The sequence below is a fragment of the Pseudophryne corroboree genome, chromosome 8 (genome assembly GCF_028390025.1).
Source record: "Pseudophryne corroboree isolate aPseCor3 chromosome 8, aPseCor3.hap2, whole genome shotgun sequence".
NCBI classification, from domain to species: Eukaryota; Metazoa; Chordata; class Amphibia; order Anura; family Myobatrachidae; genus Pseudophryne; species Pseudophryne corroboree.
The window spans coordinates 384,377,598-384,397,134 of record NC_086451.1 but is presented as its reverse complement, the minus strand read 5'-3'; the positions used below and the strand labels follow the sequence as shown (position 1 = coordinate 384,397,134).

General features: G+C 45.7%; 1 long non-coding RNA gene across 1 annotated transcript; it reads left to right on the top strand.

The window, feature by feature from the left end:
* The first annotated feature begins 7 nt into the window (after positions 1-7).
* Positions 8-17,901, top strand: LOC134949198 (uncharacterized). Its single transcript, XR_010183121.1, has 3 exons — positions 8-247; positions 15,640-15,701; positions 17,528-17,901. It is a non-coding gene; the product is annotated as an uncharacterized LOC134949198 (long non-coding RNA).
* Positions 17,902-19,537: the final 1,636 nt, after the last annotated feature.

Here is a 19,537-nt window from a genome sequence, read left to right as displayed (position 1 = left end):
GTGTGTGCACGCACCTGAGCTCGAGCTTCTGCTGCGTCCTGGCTCCGCCCCTCCCAGACGTCACCCACAGGTATCTCAGCGGCCAGGTGAGGAGGGCGGGGACGCCATGTTGTGTCTTCTTCCTGTTTATCCCAACCAGCCAGCCACGGCCTTTCCCTTCCCCCTCCCCGCCTGCCTCTAGTTTCTGGTGGCTGTGAAGGCAGTTTCTGTGTCCCAGCATGATTGCCATTAGCAATCAGTCACAGAGGTAGGCGAATACACTGTGTAACTAACTATAGGGAACGAGGCTGAAGTTACCTTCTTATTCACTTCTTATTCAAGCTCTAGCTTCTTATTCACTTCTTATTCGAACTCCAGCTTCTTATTCAGATCATTCAGTTTTGCAAGGGTTAATGAGTTTTGGGTAACAAATTTGACACCTGAAATCAACAGAGGGTGGTCACTTACATATGACCCACTTGTATTTTTCTTGGCCCAACGCTGTTTTGGGCATGAAATACACTGGCAAAGTGGGCACAAACACCATTTTATAAACTGCCATTTTGAATAAGTAGCTGCAGTTTTGCAAGGGTTAACTAGTCTTAGGCCACAAATTTGACACCTGAAATCAACACAGGGTGGTCACTTACATATGACCCACTTGTACTTTGCTTGGCACAACACTGTTTTGGGCATGAAATACACTGGCAAAGTGGGCACAAACACCATTTTATAAATTGCCATTTTGAATAAGTAGCTGTAGTTTTGCAAGGGTTAACTAGTCTTGGGCCACAAATTTGACACCCGAAAACAACAGAGGGTGGTCACTTGCATGTGACCCAGTTGTATTTTGCTTGGCCCAATGCTGTTTTGGGCATGAAATACACTGGCAAAGTGGGCACACACACCATATTTTACCATTTTGAATAAGTAGCTGTAGTTTTGCAAGGGTTAACCAGTCTTGGGCCACAAATTTGACACCTGAAAACAACAGAGGGTGGTCACTTGCATGTGACCCACTTGTATTTTGCCTGGCCCAACGCTGGTTTGGGCATGAAATACACTGGCAAAGTGGGCACAAACCATTTAATAAATTGACATTTTGAATAAGTAGCTGTAGTTTTGCAAGGGTTAACCAGTCTTGGGCCACAAATTTGACACCTGAAATCAACAGAGGGTGGTCACTTACATATGACCCACTTGTATTTTGCCTGGCCCAATGCTGTTTTGGGCATGAAATACACTGGCAAAGTGGGCACAAACACCATTTTATAAACTGCCATTTTGAATAAGTAGCTGCAGTTTTGCAAGGGTTAACTAGTCTTGGGCCACAAATTTGACACCTGAAATCAACACAGGGTGGTCACTTACATGTGACCCACTTGTACTTTGCTTGGCACAACACTGTTTTGGGCATGAAATACACTGGCAAAGTAGGCACACACCATTTTGTAAATTGCCATTTTGAATAAGTAGCTGTAGTTTTGCAAGGGTTAACCATTCTTGGCCCACAAATTTGATACATGAAATCAACAGAATGTGGTCACTTACATATGACCCAGTTGTATTTTGCTTGGCCCAACGCTGTTTTGGGCATGAAATACACTGGCAAAGTGGGCACACACCATATTTTACCATTTTGAATAAGTAGCTGTAGTTTTGCAAAGGTTAACTAGGCTTGGGCCACAAATTTGACCCCCCAAAAACAACAGAGGGTGGTCACTTGCATGTGACCCACTTGTATTTTGCCTGGCCCAACACTGTTTTGGGCATGAAATACACTGGCAAAGTGGGCACAAACACCATATTTTGTTCCTAGTTCCGAAACCGAATGGATCCTCCCAGCCCATTCTAAACCTCAAGTCTTTGAACAATTTTGTGAAGGTTTCCAAGTTCCATATGGAAACCCTTCACTCTATTGTTCTGGCTTTGGAGCCCATGGACTATATGGTATCCAGTGATCGCGATGAGCCAAAAAAAAAGTGGGTCCCAGGGAGCCCTCACTTTTGAAAATTGGGGTCCTACCGGTCTTTTTCTGGGTCCCATCGGAATGAAGGGTCTTTTAAACTTAATCTTGTTTGGACACTACAAAACTGTTGCAAGGTGGAGGGATGGGGTGACAGTGCTGCTGGGCTGTGTAGCATGCAGGACACCCTGCACCAGAGGTATAACTAGACATTTTGGTGCCATTAGGCAGAAAGTGAATTGGTGTCCCACCTCTCAGACTTTAAAGTATAGGCAATGCGCGCCGAAGGTGCGCCACAAAATTTTAGTGGCGTGGCTTCATGGGGAAGGGGCGTGACCACATAATAGTGCCAATTCACATTACGCCACACAGTAGTGCCGCTTATACACATTGCCCCAGGTAGAACCTCCTATGCACACTGCGCCAGGTAGAGCACTTTATACATATTGCGCCAGGTATAGCACGTTATACACAATGCACCAGGTACAGCACGTTATACACTTTGCACCAGGTACAGCACGTTATACACAATGCACCAGGTACAGCACGTTATACACTTTGCACCAGGTACAGCACGTTATACACTTTGCGCCAGGTACAGCACGTTATACACAATGCGCCAGGTACAGCACGTTATACACTTTGCGCCAGGTACAGCACGTTATACACAATGCACTAGGTACAGCACGTTATACACAATGCACCAGGTACAGCACGTTATACACAATGCACCAGGTACAGCACGTTATACAATTTGCACCAGGTACAGCACATTATACACTGTGCACCAGGTAGAGGACTTATACAAATTGCGCCAGGTAGAACACGTTATACACATTGCGCCAGTTATTGCACGTTATACACATTGCGCCAGTTAGAGCACGTTATACACATTGCGCCAGGCAGACCACGTTATACACACTGCGCCAGTTAGAGCGCGTTATACACAATGCGCCAGGTAGAGCACGTTATACAATTTGCACCAGGTACAGCACGTTATACACTTTGCACCAGGTACAGCACGTTATACACTTTGCACCAGGTAGAGGACTTATACAAATTGCAAAAGGTACAGCACGTTATACACTTTGCACCAGGTAGAGGACTTATACAAATTGCACAAGGTAGAACACGTTATACACATTGCGCCAGTTATTGCACATTATACACATTGCACCAGTAAGAGCGCGTTATACACACTGCGCCAGTTAGAGCGCGTTATACACAATGCACCAGGTAGAGCGCGTTATACAATTTGCACCAGGTTCAGCACGTTATACAATTTGCACCAGGTACATCACGTTATACACTTTGCACCAGGTAGAGGACTTATACAAATTGCGCCAGGTAGAACACGTTATACACATTGCGCCAGTTAGAGCACGTTATACACATTGCGCCAGGCAGAGCACGTTATACACACTGCGCCAGGCAGAGCGAGTTATACACACTGCGCCAGGCAGAACGCGTTATACACACTGCGCCCAGTAAAGCACGTTATACATAATGCGCCCGGTAAAGCACGTTATACACAATGCGCCCGGTAAGAGCACTGAGGCACACTGCACCAGGTAAGAGCACTGAGGCACACTGCACCAGGTAAGAGCAATGAGGCACACTGCACCAGGTTAGAGCACTGAGGCACACTGCACCAGTTAAGAGCACTGAGGCACACTGCACCAGGTAAGAGCACTGAGCACACCGCACCAGGTAAGAGCACTGAGGCACACTGCACCAGGTAAGAGCACTGAGGCACACTGCACCAGGTAAGAGCACTGAGGCACACTGCACCAGGTAAGAGCACTGAGGCACACTGCACCAGGTAAGAGCACTCAGGCACACTGCACCAGGTACGAGCACTGAAGCACACTGCAGTAATCACCGGCGTAATCCAGGCCCCTCCCCCCCCCCCCTCCCCCCGGGCCGTAGTGGACACAGAGAGGGAGACAGGGAACGCACCACACGTGCAGGGATCGGCGTCCTCCGTGATCTGGTGGGTAAAGCTGGGCTTTGTGACTGGGGCTTCCCGTGGTGCCGTCTGAGGCAGTGGCCCCGCTGCCGCTCTTGCTTCAAGGGGTTGAACACCTCAAAGCATGAGCAGCAGCGCGGCCACCGCCTCAGACGGCACCGCGGGAAGCCCCAGTCACAAAGCCCAGCTTTACCCACTAGATCACGGAGGACGCCGATCCCTGCACATTGCCAGCACCTCTCAGAGTCGTCGTCCCCCCCCCGTAACCCATACCGCACTACTCTTCACTCACCGACACCGAGTCACCCGGCCTCCACAAGCAGCCAGGCGCCAAAGAGGAGGGGAAACTGGCTCCACCTCCTCTTTATATCATTCAGCCCGAGGCCAGCTTGTCAGTTAAACAAATCCCCCTTAGGGATTGGCTAATGAGGAGCGCGTCCCCGGGGACCCTCCCACTTTGTAAACTGGAGTCCCATGTCTTCAAAAACGGGTAAAAAACACGCCATAGCGCGTTTTTGCAATCACTGGTATCTATGGACACACAGGAAACTTACCTACATATACCTATTGCCATATCGCATCAACAAAACCTGCGGTTTGCTATTGGCAATCTACATTATCAATTCCAGGCCTTACCTTTTTGCCTGACCACGGCTCCGCAAATCTTCAACAAGGTCATGGCGGTTATGACTGCCCTACTCCGCCGTTAGGGTATCAGGATCCCACCAGGTCTGGACGATTTGTTTATCCTGGGAAACTCCCCAGAGGTTCTCCTCCGTCATCTGGAACTGACGGTCCAATTTCTGCAAGCCCACGGGTGGCTCATCAACTGGAAGAAATCCTCCCTGGTCCCTGCTCAGAGCATGGTGCACCTGGGGGCATTGTTGGACACACTCAACCAACGGTTGTTCTGGTCTCAGGAGAAGGTCCTGAAGCGTCAGGACAGTATGCAATACTTCCTTTCTCGCCCATGAGTGTCGATACACTCGGCGATGCAAGTACTAGGCCTCATGGTGTCGGATTTGGACATGGTGGAGTATGCTCAGTTTCACTCTCGCCCTCTGCAGAAGCTAATCCTTGCCAAGTGGGACGGCCTGCCTCACCGGATCAGATCTCACATGATATCCTTGACTCCAGAGGTTCGTCTGTCACTGACCTGGTGGCTACAGGACCAACAATTGAGCAGGGGTCGTCCCTTCTGGATCTCCAACTGGGTCCTTCTGACGACGGATGCCAGTCTGCGGGGTTGGGGTGCAGTGTTGGAACTACATTCTCTTCAGGGTCGGTGGACCAGGGAGGAATCTCTCCTCCCGATGAATATTCTGGAGTTGCGGGCAGTGTTCAATGCTCTGAAACTTGCCCTGACTCTGGTACAGAACAGGCCTTTTCAAGTACAATTGGACAATGCTACCACGGTGGCGTACATAAACCATCAAGGCGGCACTCGAAGCCGCATGGCAATGTTGGAAGTGTCAAAGAACCTTCACTGGGCGGAACGCCATCTGCCAGCCATATCGGCAGTGTTCATTCTGGGGGTCCTCAACTGGAAAGCGGACTTCCTCAGTCATCAGGACATACACGCCAGAGAGTGGAGCCTTCATCCTGAAGTATTTCAACTCCTAGTACACAAGTGGGGTCTACCAGATGTAGACCTGATTGCGTCTCGACACAATGACAAGGTTACGGTCTTCGGAGCAAGAATAAGGGATCCTCAAGCAGCGTTCGTGGACACACTGGCAATTCCATGGAACTTTTGGCTGCCGTACGTGTTCCCTCCGGTGTCACTCCTGCCCAGGGTAATAAGGAAGTTCAAGCAAGAAGGAGGGATCCTACTTCTGCTCGCTCCAGCATGTCCCAGAGTACATTGCTTCTCAGACCTACACGGTCTCTCGATAGAGCGTCCTCTTCTACTTCCACAATGCCCAGACCTCCTAGTTCAGGGCCCCTGTGTCTACTAGGATTTGGCCCGTCTGGCTTTGACAGCGTGGCTCTTGAAGCTTCCGTCCTGAGTGCCAAAGTTTTTTTTGAAGCGGCCATTCAAACGATGTATACTATACATTATAGATCTGCAAACTCGGTCCTCATTACCGCACAGGGCTGTAACACACGCTCCGGTTTCCCCCGGATGGCAAAAAGCCGGACAAACTTTGTCCGGCTTTTTGCCATCCGGGAGGGTCTTTCACACACAACGGCTTTGAGCCGTGTGTAATGCTATGCGCATGCGCAGCGACGGTGGCTAGAAAAAACGTTGTGTGTGAAAGCTCCCCTTCACACACACATACCCTCCATCATGACCCGCCCCACTAGGTACAAAATACTCTGTTTCTGGACTTTCCTCTTAATTTATTATTGCCATCACCTGTGAAGAAACAGCTTTCTTATCATTAAACTAATTCAACACAGGTGATGGAAATCATAAATTAAGAGGGAAGTCCAGAAACAGAGCATTTTGTACCTAGTGGGGCGCGTCATGTTGGAGGCTCTGCATGCACGGTTCACTGCCTACAAAGACGGGACCGTGCCGTGTGAAAGGACACATTGCTCTGAATGTGTCTCAGCAGCACGGCCGCGTCAAAAAGCCGTCCGGGATTTTGCCGGGCGGCCAGAGCCGGCGCGTGTGTTATAGCCCACACGGTGCATGTTTTCCAGGTCTCCTCACAGAATCGCAAGTGAAATAATTAACTCCACCTGCGGACCTTTTAAAATGTGTCTGAGTGATTAATACACCTGTGCACCTGCTGGGTTACCCGCAAAACATACACTGTGTGGGGTAATGAGGACCGAGTTTGCAGACCTATGGTCTTGGGGATTTGTCAGAACCTTATGCCCAGTTACATGTACAGGGTGATCAATAAAACTATGTTCTGCATATGCATTCCCTTGTGGTATGACTAATTAAGCAAATACATTATTTGAGATTTGTGTCCTTGTGAGTAAATCTTTTACCATACATAAATATATCTCACCGTGGGCGGGATGTGCTAAAGCAGAAATGCGGTAATCTCCCCAGTTTAAGGGGGGGTTTACAGCATTTCCATATGTACTAAAGCCCCGGCGCAGGGGCTCCGATGTGGAGGATCTGGTGTTACCCTATGGAAGCCCATGGGCTTCTTGCCGAATCGCACTGTGCAAGAAATCCGATCGGATCCCTCCCAGCATGCCCAGCAGCCACCGCACTCAGGTGGACTCCCAGGTCATAAACCTGTAAATCCATGGACTGCAGCACATTGCAAAGGGCAGCTCTTATCAGGAGACCTGTCGTTTGTGATACTTATCGTATATGTTAGTACATATGTGAAAAGTATCGATGCGATGTGTGGCGGGATGTTCACCACAAAGTCAGTACATCCCGCCCCATGTACTGTGCACTGCATGTGATGTTATTACACCAATATAGCCTAAATGCAAGACATCCAAGAAACAGTGTATGATAAATACAGCATGTCGGGGACTCCCAAGTCCAGCGCACTACCAGACAACCAGTCTAGTAAAACTGGTTGATCAATGCACTGTGGCAGAGCATAGGTTTGTGTAATAATATCACATTACAGGAACAGCCCTACCCATTACAGACACGTGACATTTTGCTTAGATGTAATTCAAGCAAAATAAACACCTGGATGACAAGATTACAGAGCCCTTTATATGACAGATCTGATTATAGTATTCCCAGATATACATACAAAAGGTTTCAGTATTCTCAGATGCAGGTAATATGTTAGAAACAGATCTGTGAAATTTCACATTTGGCTGTGAAATTTGCAGCTTTTACCTTACATATACCCAGTCCTATTCCAACCATCTGAGCTCTTTCCTTAAACCATACATTCTGCAAAATGCCTATTTACAAATACATTGCAGATTGCCTTCTATGCAGGGGTGTGGGTACAACTTTGTGGGCCCCATTGCAACATTTAGCCTCTCGAGGGATGCCTCTCCGCAGCAGTTGTTAATTGTATGCCCCATAATAGTGCCCTAGTTTATTCTGTGAACCTTATGGGCCCTACACATTTGTCGATCCGCAAAGTCGCACCAATCCATATTCCAGCTTGTATGGTTGCTGACAATGGACATCTCAATCCTTGCATATTAGGATGCATTTGCATAAAGTCGCAGACAGGAGACCACCAATAGACACAGCCTTAGCTGCTTTTGAGTCCACCTCTGAATCAGGCCCAGAATATCAGGATAGTAAATCTGAATGCAATATGTCTTAAAGAAAAGTTTAGCTCATTTACAAAGTAGAGTCTATTATAGCCACATAGTGCTGCGTGCATTTACACGGATATCATACTGCAATCAGCTCCGAGGTCACACTCTTGTGTCACAATAAAGATCTCTGATTGCAGACACGATTACTGCATTTATGAGTAAGCCATGACATCATCTTCAAAACTTGTTTGCACAATGACATCCCAGCAAGGTGAGGCCAGGATCCGGAAATGATCTTATACAAACATCTTTGTTGCTGACTGAGGCTGCCACATTACTAACATACTAAGGGGGTGATTGCTGGGCTGCTAACTTTGCTGTCCTGCGTTCAGATAGTCGCCGCCTCCAGGTGTAGTGTAAATTCGTCCTTGCAAGTGTGCTATCATATGTGTATGCCGAGCTGCTAAAATCCAGTGTGTGCAGTCTGTGCGCAGCCCAGGACTAAAGGCCCCCATCCACTAGTCAGATTTGGGCAGTTTTCTTCAGATTTCGATGCATCTGACCGTCATATCTGAAGAAAAGTGTCACATTGGATGGCTCTTCAGATCCAATGCTCACTCCCGTGTCAGATATGTCTGAACTACAGATCTCTGAGGCTGCCCCAACTATTTATCTGAATCTGAAGAAAACAGGTGCACATCGGATTGTTTTTTTTACTTCAGATGTATCTGATCAGATTCATCTGAAGTGTCACTTGACTGGCATCTCCCTGACCACTCCCACCCACCAAGAGGGGGAACAGCGGCAGCAGCAGCATCAGATCAATCACATGTAGCATGTGTGCATAGAGATATATCTGATGCGATCTGGCACATGATATATTGCATCAGATATATCTGAAGTGAATGTAATGAAAATTAAAGCCAGGGTCTGATCCGATTCCCGGGACGCTCCCGGGAGAGTTCAAGAGAAATCTGATGCTATCTGCAGTTCAGACAAGTCTGAGTAGTGGATGGCCACCTTTACTCCTACAGTGTGATGAGAACAGGCTGATCGGGGCCGGAGCTGATGTCAGATATCCTCCCTGAAAACGATTGGGCACGCCTGCGTTTTCCCTGACACTCCCAATAAACGGTCAGTTACCCACCCACAAACGGCTTCCTCCTGTCAATCACCACTGCCCGTGCGATCGGATTTTTCGCATCATCCCGTCGCTGACCGGCGATGCCCTTTGTTGCAGTGTGATGCGCATTGCGGTGCATACAAATACGCAGTTAGTACCTGTTCGCCCTCTGTGTGAAACGCACAGCAGAGATCAGGTCTGAATCACCCACTAAGTCTCATCCGCAAGATATTATTTCATTTCTCAAGAATATAGGAGACCTAAATACCAGCTCACATATGCAAACGATCTAAATTGGTCTTTAGTTTACTCAGTGATGGGTAAAAGAATTTAAAATAATAGACTATGGGCCCGATTCAGACCTGATGGCTGTCGTGCGAAATCACACAGTTGCCGATGTTCAAATCACTGCGCATGCGTATGCACCGCAATGCGCAGCGCGTCGTCAAACAGCGACAGGATGGTGCGAAAATTTCGATCACACGGGTGTTCGCAAGGTGATTGACAGGAAGCGGACATTTGGGGGTGGTAACTGACCATTTTCTGGGAGTGTCAGAATAAACAGGCGTTCCCAAGCGTTTTCAGGGAGGGTGTGTGACGTCAGCTCCGGACCCAAACAGCCTGTTTGTATCGCACTGTAGGAGTAAGCCCTGGGCTACGCACACACTGGAAAAATCATTCGATGGTGAGTGAGTTGCGAACAGATTTGCAGCTGTCTGGCGGAATTTTCGCATGCCGTACACATGCATTTGCACACTTGCACGGGGCGGGTTTTCACTCTCCCTGGGCGGCGACTATCTGATCGCAGGCCTCTGCAAATTTGCAGCACAGCAATCAGGCCCTATATTTGTAAGATGAATATCCAACTGAATTGTCTACCTTATACAGTATGTCTTTGTCTTATGTGTGTCCTGGTTTTCCCACTGTGCGAGTACTGTGGAGCATTACAGCAGTAACGTTTATGAAGTGCATTCTAGAAAATAATAGGTAGCAACTCACTTCTCCAGACTTTCACTTCTTCATAAATCTACCCCTCAGTCTTTTACTAACAGAGGCCACATTTAGCATTGATTGCATTTGCAAAGCTGTAAGCAGGCAGTTTTGCAAATGCGATAACTTAAAATACAAGTACAGTAGGAGGTGTTAAATACCTCCTTACTGCATTATGCGGTCGCAACCTGGGATTAACATCGTGACTGATGGTCATGATGTTCCCCACAAACGGCCAGCTGACTAAGCTTCAGTTTACGCAGGCTGGCTGTCGCAGAGGCCCTTGCAAGGTCAAAGACTCTGTGGGGCTAATTCAGACCTGATCGCTGCTGTGCGTGTTTGCTAAAAATTGTTCTCTAGTGGGCAAAAACTATGTGCACTGCAGGTGGGGCAGATATAACATGTGCAGAGAGAGTTAGATTTGGGTGGGGTGTGTTCAAACTGAAATCTTAATTGCAGTGTAAAAATAAAGCAGCCAGTATTTACCCTGCACAGAAACAATATAACCCACCTAAATCTCTCTGCACATGTTAAATTTGCCCCAACTGCAGTGCACAGGGTTTTGCCCATTAGAGAACAATTTTGCTGCGGCGATCCGGTCTGAATTAGACCGAAAAGTTCTTGTGAACTCTCAAGGCACAGAGCCGTATATAAGCAGCACTGCACAAGAAGAAGTCAGCATGTCACTTCCTTCATGAGCTCATTAGGCACTGATCATCTACAACAGCAGGAGAGCTTTGACCGATTGTGAACTGCTTTTGGGGAGGAGCACCGTCTCGAACCACTGTGTTTCAGTGGTTTGCAGAATTTGGGCACAGGAGGCGGTCCCTGGAAGACGAGGAGCGATGTGGCTAACCTGTGACCACCATCTCCAAGGACAACATTGCTGCCTTGCAGACCATAGTTGAGGTGGATGCCAGGGATCACTTGAGACTTCACAAAAAGCTTGGCTTGAGCAAGGTTTCTGCATGCTGGGTGCCCCATCAGCTGACTCAAGAGCAGAAGGAGGCTTGGCTGACTTGGTGCCGCCAGAGCTTGGTCATCCACCGTACAGTCCAGACCTGGCCCTCTGCAACTTCTTTGTGTTCCCACAAATCAAGCTCAAGATGCGTGGAATACATTTTGAGTCACCAGAATCTGCAGTGGAGACCTTTATCCAGCATGTAGAAGACATACTTGCTTCAGCTGCTTTGGAGCGCATACAATTTTGCATATACTCCTCTTGCAAATACTTTGAAAAACTGTAATGTTCACTTTGTAAATATAATACTTTTTGTGCATCCGGAGACTTATTGCACCCCCCTCATATCCCACAGAGATTTGCAGTCAAGATTGTCGACATTCAGAATGTCAACAATCAAAATGTCTGTTAGAACTCTGTCCTTATTTTGGTATCTGGACTGCAGTACCTCTGTGCTACCAGAGGTGCTGATGAGACACTCTTTCATATCTTCTTACTGCAGGAGTTAATCTGATTTCACTGTAATCACCTGCCCTCTCACTACTACATAGATAACCCTGGCTCTCACCATGCACAGGGCTGGTCATTAATTGATGCTTATGCATTGAATACTGTCTGTATTCCGGTTCTGTCTGTCCAGTCATTGGGATCCTCCTGTCAGCAAAGCTTAGGTATCCTTGCAAGTTCTCTGTTTTCTTTAGTTGTTTCTGGACTTTTGTTCATGTAAACCAGTGGTTCTCAACCTCGGTCCTCAAGTACCTCCAACAGTTCATGTTTTCCAGGCCACCTAGCAGTTGAACAGGTGTATTCATTACTCACTGACACATTTTAAAAGACCCACAGGTGGAGCAAATTATTTCACTTGCAATCCTGTGAGGAGACCTGGAAAACATGAACTGTTGGGGGTACTTGAGGACCACGGTTGAGAACCACTGATGTAAACCATTCTGTACATTGGTCAAGCCAAAAGGAACTTGTTTATACACCTGCTTACCAGTCTGCTGTTATTCCTGAACTCTGTTTATTTTCATCAGCACTTCCAACCTTACTTTTAATTATTGTCTGCATTACTCAGAGCTATAGCTGGGTGCACACTGGAGCGATGTGTACTCCGCCAATATGTCAGCCCGACACGCTGACATATCGGTACCTGGGTATGCATTGATTGATGTTTACGAAGGACGGAACGTTCGCAGTTCCGTCCTTTATTAGCATGCACTGTATCGCTAGCGATATCGTCAGGTCTGCTTAATATGTGCCGAATTGAGCGATGTGTCATTCCGATCCACTAGATCAGAAGACAGTGGGCCTAATTCAGACCTGAGTAGCTCCCAGCCAGCGCAGCTTTTGCTTGCTGGCTGGGAGCTACTCGTCGCTGCCTGGGTTGCAGCGGCTACGTGTGACGTCACACAGCCGCTGCAGCCCGCTCCTCCAAAGGTCCGGCCACGCATGCGTTGGCCTGACCGCGCCCACAAAACGGAGGCCAAACGCTGCCGTGCCGCCCCCTCCCGCCCAGCGACCGCCTCTGCCTGTCAATTTTGTGACATTGTGATTCTGCTGCACTCTGGGGGTTTTCATAACCATGTCGTCACCAGAATGTTGACATATTCTGAATGTTGGCTTTAAAATGTCGACATGTTTAGATGTTTAGAATATCATGTCAACATCCGCATAATGTCGGCATTGTGAAGAATAATAATAATAATAATAATGATATTTATTTCTCCCAATAGGACTCAAAGTGCTTTACATGTGCATTTACAACACAATATACAAAATTAGCTTAATGGAAAAGAGAACTAAGAATGAGTTGTGTTTTTTAGAAACTGAACGGACATTAGTGAAATGCTGAGGAAAGTGTGGAGTCTGTTTTTGAAGGATTTTAGAGTGGGGGCCTCTCAAACTGTGTGGGGAAGAGAGTTCCATAGAGTCGGAGCCGCATAGCTGAAAGCTCGACCCCCAGATGTATTCCAGGAGATTCTAGAAACTGCTAAACGTCCTTCATCTACAGATCGCAGTAATCGTGTGGGGCAGTATGAGATTAGATGCTGCTTCAGACACCTTGGGCCCTGGTTATGTTGGTTTGAAAGTCAGTAAGCCAAACTTGAAATAGATTCACCATTGTACAAGCAGCCAGTGGAGGGATTAGAGAAAGGGTGTTGTTATGTGGCTGGAACGGGGGCTGGTTGGTTAACAGCCTGGGAGACCAAGGTAGAGGGCATTGTAGTAGTGTAATTGAGATGATAAAAATACATGTATGACTTTCGACAGATCCTTTGAGGCAAAACAGAAAAGATATATAACCACGCTCGGTTTTACCCATATTGTACATGGTACCAACTGCCTGGCAGTATTAATGCCATTTACTATCGCGCTAACAATAATATACTGCAAATATTCTGAGGGAATTGCTTTATTCTGGCTATGTTGTAAATATTGATTGTGGATGATACATAAAATGATGTTTAAGTGTCAAGCCAATATCCAGGACAACACCAAGAATCCACACATGTTCGTGTGTTGTTTCTGAACCCCCCAACTGAAAGCTGGGTACATATTGGACAATCCTGGATCGGGGTTGACAGCACAATATGTCGGTTGGCCTTACACACCGAATACTATATTGTGCAACCGAGCAATATATTTTTCAGTGGCCACATCCAAGAGAATGCTGTCATTAAAGATATATTCAGATCCGCCTGGCTGCAGGTGAACGAAACCTGGTAGTACTGTTTATTTTGCAATAATTCATACACACTGGACGATGTAGACAATTTGTTGTTCCTATTGGTTCAAAACTACAAATCATCCAATATATTGTGATCGTCTAATGTGTACTCAGTTTAAGTCCTATTGATTGGCTGAGATGCAGTCTTGTTCTTTAACCTATTGTAAGGAAGTCTGTTTTATCAGGATTCAGTCGCATCCACTCCTGGATCTCAGCTAGACAGCCATTAAGAGTTGTTATTGGGTTCTCAGTACTTGGAGCAAATGACAGGTTCAAATGTGCATCATCTGCACTCTGCAGAGCAGCGGTAGACCAGGCCATGGCATCTGATTATTTCAACCCGTAGTAGCATGTATACTGCAAAAAGCATGGGAGATAGTATAGAACCCTGTGTAACACCGCATGGCAGTGGCTCTAACGATGATTAGTATAATCCAGAAGAAACTCTCTGGGACCTGTCAGTGAGAAGTGGTTTGAACCAGCTGAGGACTGTGCCATCTAGTCCACAGAAAATGTTCAGGCGCTCAATTAGAATCCAATGGTCCACAGTATCAAATGCTGCAGAGAGATCCAAAAGGATTAGGATTGAACAGGCACCTCTGTCTCTGGCCATCAGAAGATCATTACGCACACATACTGGACCAGGGCTATTTCAGTGCTATGTCTTCTTCTGGATCCTTATTGGAATGGATCATACATATCATAGCTGGTTTTCAGTTGAGTTGCATCCAGTTTCTCAATAACCTTTCCTAGAAAAGGAATGTTGACAGTAACAATGTTGAGACATGCAATTTGGGTTAGGATTAGGCTACAATTAGGGATAGGGTAAATCCGCAACTAGTTTTAGGTTTAGTCTGAATCTAGGGTTAGGGTTAGTCTGCAACTAGGATTACGATTAGTCTACAAATAGGGTTAGGGTTAGTCTACAATTAGAGCTAGGGTTAGGCTGCAGGTAAGTGTTGGGATTCATTTTATGCTATAATAGAACTGTCAACATTCTGGAAATATCGACTCATCAGTATTGACACTGGATGTTGACAAGTCACCTGTCGACATTCAAAACATGTAGACACTCTGAACGTGTCAACATTATGGTATCAACATTCTGCATGCCAACATATCGTCCCCAACCCACCACAGAAGGCCCATTTACCTTTTTAATTCATGCAGTAATTTTTCCCCCACAGTGACTATAGTAATACCCTCAGTACTTATCTTTCACCCTGCAATCTATTCTGAATGCAGCAGCTAGACTGATTTTTATCAGAAAATACTCTTCTGCTTTTCTGCTCGGCCAATCCCTACAGTTTTTGCCCGTATTTGACCAAATTCAACACCTCTACCGCAATACAAGGTCATCAACAAGACTATATCAACACACATCACTTGTATAAAATAGTTACCAAATGGACATTTATGTTATAGCATCAGTGTTATGGGTTTTTTAGAAGGTTGTCTTCAAATATTTATCAGTCTAGGCAGGAATCTGCAATTTAGGGAGCAGCATACAATGCAGGGTGCAATGATGGTTTTAGCATATAACACATTTACTGAAAAAGTATTGTCCTGTATAAAACAGTACTAATTACCTTTGTCACGTGTATCACTGCCTCCAGCAACTAATTATCCACAGCTGAAAATGTAAAGGATGCGCATAATCAGATTCAGAGCTATAAGCTTTATATTACATTTCTTCTGTTATGGTTTAATTTGTATTCGTCATCCTATTATAGTGTGAGTAACAAGTACTAATAATAATAATACATTGCAGATTAACCCCTGACATGCAAGGTGGACAGTTTTTACAGAGCACGCATGGATCATCTTTCTGCCGTAAGTATAGTTATTGTAATGAATAACTAACTAACAGCACGGGGTATATTTACTAATGTTTGATTTTGTATTTGATTTTAAGTTTGATTTAAAATCAACTGAAATCGAATCAAATCAACATTCTTTTTCACTCATCAAATCCCAAATTTACTAAGATTCGATATTGAAATCGATTTTGTGTTTGGTTTAGGATCTCCATTTCAAAATTACTTATAAAATCCTCCTATAAAATCGATTGCAAAATCGAATACAAAATCGAAATAAACTCCGTATTGGTCCAAATATATCACATGCCTATTGGCATTCCTATTGGTCCAAATATATCACATACAAGAAGCTGCTATGGTTCCCCTAATTCTGGTTTTCGTACATCTCCGATGGTGGTGGTGCCTGCGCATGCACAGGACCCTTTCTGTCAATGTGCACAACGGGTCCTGTGTCGACACACAGTGCCCTCTAAGCCGTTAAAATGGGTGGGATGTGTTCAAACTGAAAATCTAAATTGCAGTGTAAAAATGAAGCTGTCTAATATTTGTGGGCTACATGCAAAAGCAGCCAGTATTCACCTTGCACAGAAAAAACCCCACCCAAATCTAAATCGCTCTCTACATGTTACATCTGCCTCACCTGCAGTGTAACATGGTTTTGCCCAATTGCTTGCTTTTTTGCTTTACTTACAAACATGAATCAGGGTCTGAGGTACAGTACATATGGATATATGAGCGCCTCTATTAATATTTTCTTGTTTATGAATCAGGGTCTGTATACACTTATATTTGCTATTCACTGGTGCTGACCATGCGTAGTTAAATTTTTTGTCTCCCCTCCGTGAGATCCCAGAGAGGGGTCCAAGTGGTATGTCAGGGGGCATGGTGAAGTAATATGTGTCATCACTGCTCAGTGCTGCTAATGTGTGACATCATGCAGCAGGGGGTGGGGCCACAATGACACAGTTCATATACCAATCCAGGGAGCCAGAGAACGGTGCTCCTGCAGGGCTACCGAGCATTGGATCCTTTTTGCTGCTGTGACCGCCAGTGCTGTAAAGTGAGCTGCCGTTATGCAGCATCACTTTACTGCAACGAGGGTCACAGCAGCGCACAGGAAGTCGCGATGACTGTCAGCACGCACAGGAACACCAATCACCGGCTCCTGTTTTTTTTTGTTTTTTTGTAAACTGTGATCAGCTTGTGTGTCCAACGAACACACAGAGCTGATCACCGGAGCCCGGTCCCCGCACAAAGCTGTGCAGAAGTAGGGATCTCGCAGTGAGCACTGTAATAACGCCAGCCGAAGCTGGCGTAATTATCACAGGGCTCATTGTGGTTATTTTTAACTATTTTTTTGTTGTTGTAAATTTGCCCAGATCGCATTTCCCATTATAAGTATAGGAAATGCGATCTGATTGCTAAACAAAAAAAAAAGGTGAATCAAAGGGTTTGGAGCAGTGTTTCATGAAAACTGCTCCAAAAGCCCTTTAATTTGAGTGATACTAAATAACATTTAACTTTTTTTTTAGCAAAAATAATGTTAATAAATGGCCCCTAATGCTTAAAGGAGTTTTCCACTATAAATATGAATTTTGACTAAATCGCCTCCTCTCCTATTGGTAGAGCTTTGGTGGAGGTACTTACCCTGAGACCATCAACATTAAATGTAATTAGCAATATCCCGGGTATGTATACCGGGAACCTATGCCGGTCATTTTCAGCACTGTTATGATCTACCCTGAGTGCTACATTTATGTGTAATTGCTGGGACCCTGCTAAATTGCGAAGTGGTTTTATTAAAATTTATATTAATATCTTTATTTATATTTGTTGCAGATATGGCTTCTTCATTCTAGCGTCAACACACAGGAGAGGTTGTGACATGAACTTTACTGTGACTAGTACAGTTAAAGCTCATAACACAACACAACATAACATAGAGGATTAATAAATGTTCATTTTGAAAGACTATACACTATAATAACACAGAAATACTACAACAGTGACCACTTAAGACACAGCGCCACCTAGTGTTTCACCAGGACAGCTTCTCAAGTCATACTCAGCCTGCAGCTGTTAGCATACCCCAACAAAAATCTAAATGTGTCAGTTGCCGGCGTTTTGGCTGATAGTTTACTATTCCCAATCGTGGATGGTAAAATATGAAAAAATTGAAAATTAACAAAAAATAAAAAAAAATGTCAAACTTTTCCTGGTTTAACCATTGCCACGTCGACCTTTTGTCTATGTCGACCTAACGCATGTTGACCAATAGTGGTCGTCTTATTGACTGTCGACCTATCATCCGGATACCCATCTTAGGAAGCTTCCTATATTACACATCTAAAGCAGGTAACCACTCACAGTGCTGTGTGCCCTAATTTATTGTTCATGGTCGTATGCCTTCCAATAATTATGATTCACCAGAATGTGGGATTTGGAGGAGCATGGTATGGGTGTATGGTTGGCGGGACATACTGTGTCCCAACTTTGCACATTAAGGACTGATCCAGAGTTGCACACAAGTCATCCACATTGCGTGCTCGGGGATAGATGCGCATCTTTGCTTGTATTCAGAGTTGACGGCATCTGTGCGAACACATTGCACCACATCTGCTCACCATCACTGCACATTTGTTCTGAAATCAGAAAGAGCTCAGTGTAGGGTCACCTCTGAATATCGTACAATTCCATCTACATGCCCACAGAACACTTATCCTATATGCAAACAGCCCCTTGCGTGCAACTCTGAGTCTAGTAAAAACAACAGTAAAGGAATGTAAAGGCACTCAGGATAAATGCCCGTCTATGTTTAACACCTACACACAGGTGCCAGCAGCAAAGTGATTCAAACTGCCAGGTGGGGGAGGGGGGCACTATAATAACTTATTAGTGGATTGAGTGGTTCTGTTATAAGCAAGACAAAGAGACACTATTGTTTTTAACACTCGTAAATTATTGAAGGACATAACAATCTGTTCAGTGTCCTCCAATATATGGAAGCTCTATACAAGGGACTATCTGTACAGGATCAAGGTTCATAATGTTTCAATGCAATGATTTAGAATACTGGAGACAGAACTGTATAAACTAGTCGGACTGGTTGTGGCATGAAGGCTACTCCCAGGCAAAGGTGACAATATGTAATAGACCATTATCCCTCTTAACGCTCCGTTCCACATTATGTTCTCATCTCTTTCAGTATCACCCAGAGGGTATGTTCTATGGGTGTCACAAGTCCTGCTCCGATGGATTATTAACCGCCATTGAGTAATCATGTTATGGTCAGGCAGGGATATCCCTCAAGGATGAGCTGTAGAGCAATAGGAAATACATAACCATGAAATCATAGGTCTGGTAAGTGCTCTGCACAGTGAGTGCTGGTATTATATCCTGTGTACTTAATAGACCCCTGGATGCAGAACTCTATTTCCTGGGTGGTCTTCAGTATGCCGACTGACGGGATCCCGGCGCACAGTATACCGGCGCCGGAATCCCGACAGCCGGCATACCGACACTTATTCTCCCTCGTGAGGGTCCACGACCCCCCTGGAGGGAGAATAAAATAGCGTGGCGCGGCGACCGCAGCGAGCCCGTAAGGGGCTCATTTGCGCTCGCCACACTGTCGGTAAGCCGGCGGTCGGGCTCCCTGCGCCGGTATGCTGGTCGCCGGGAGCCCGACCGCCGGCATACCATACTGAACCCTATTTCCTTCTGCCCCCCACTCCCTCCTCCGCCTTTCCAGGAGAAGATACCTTCAAACAACAGACATAGAGACAGATTGGTTTTTTTTCTGTTCCAATTTTCACTTAAAGGATGTTATCCACGCTCAGATTCTTTTTAAAT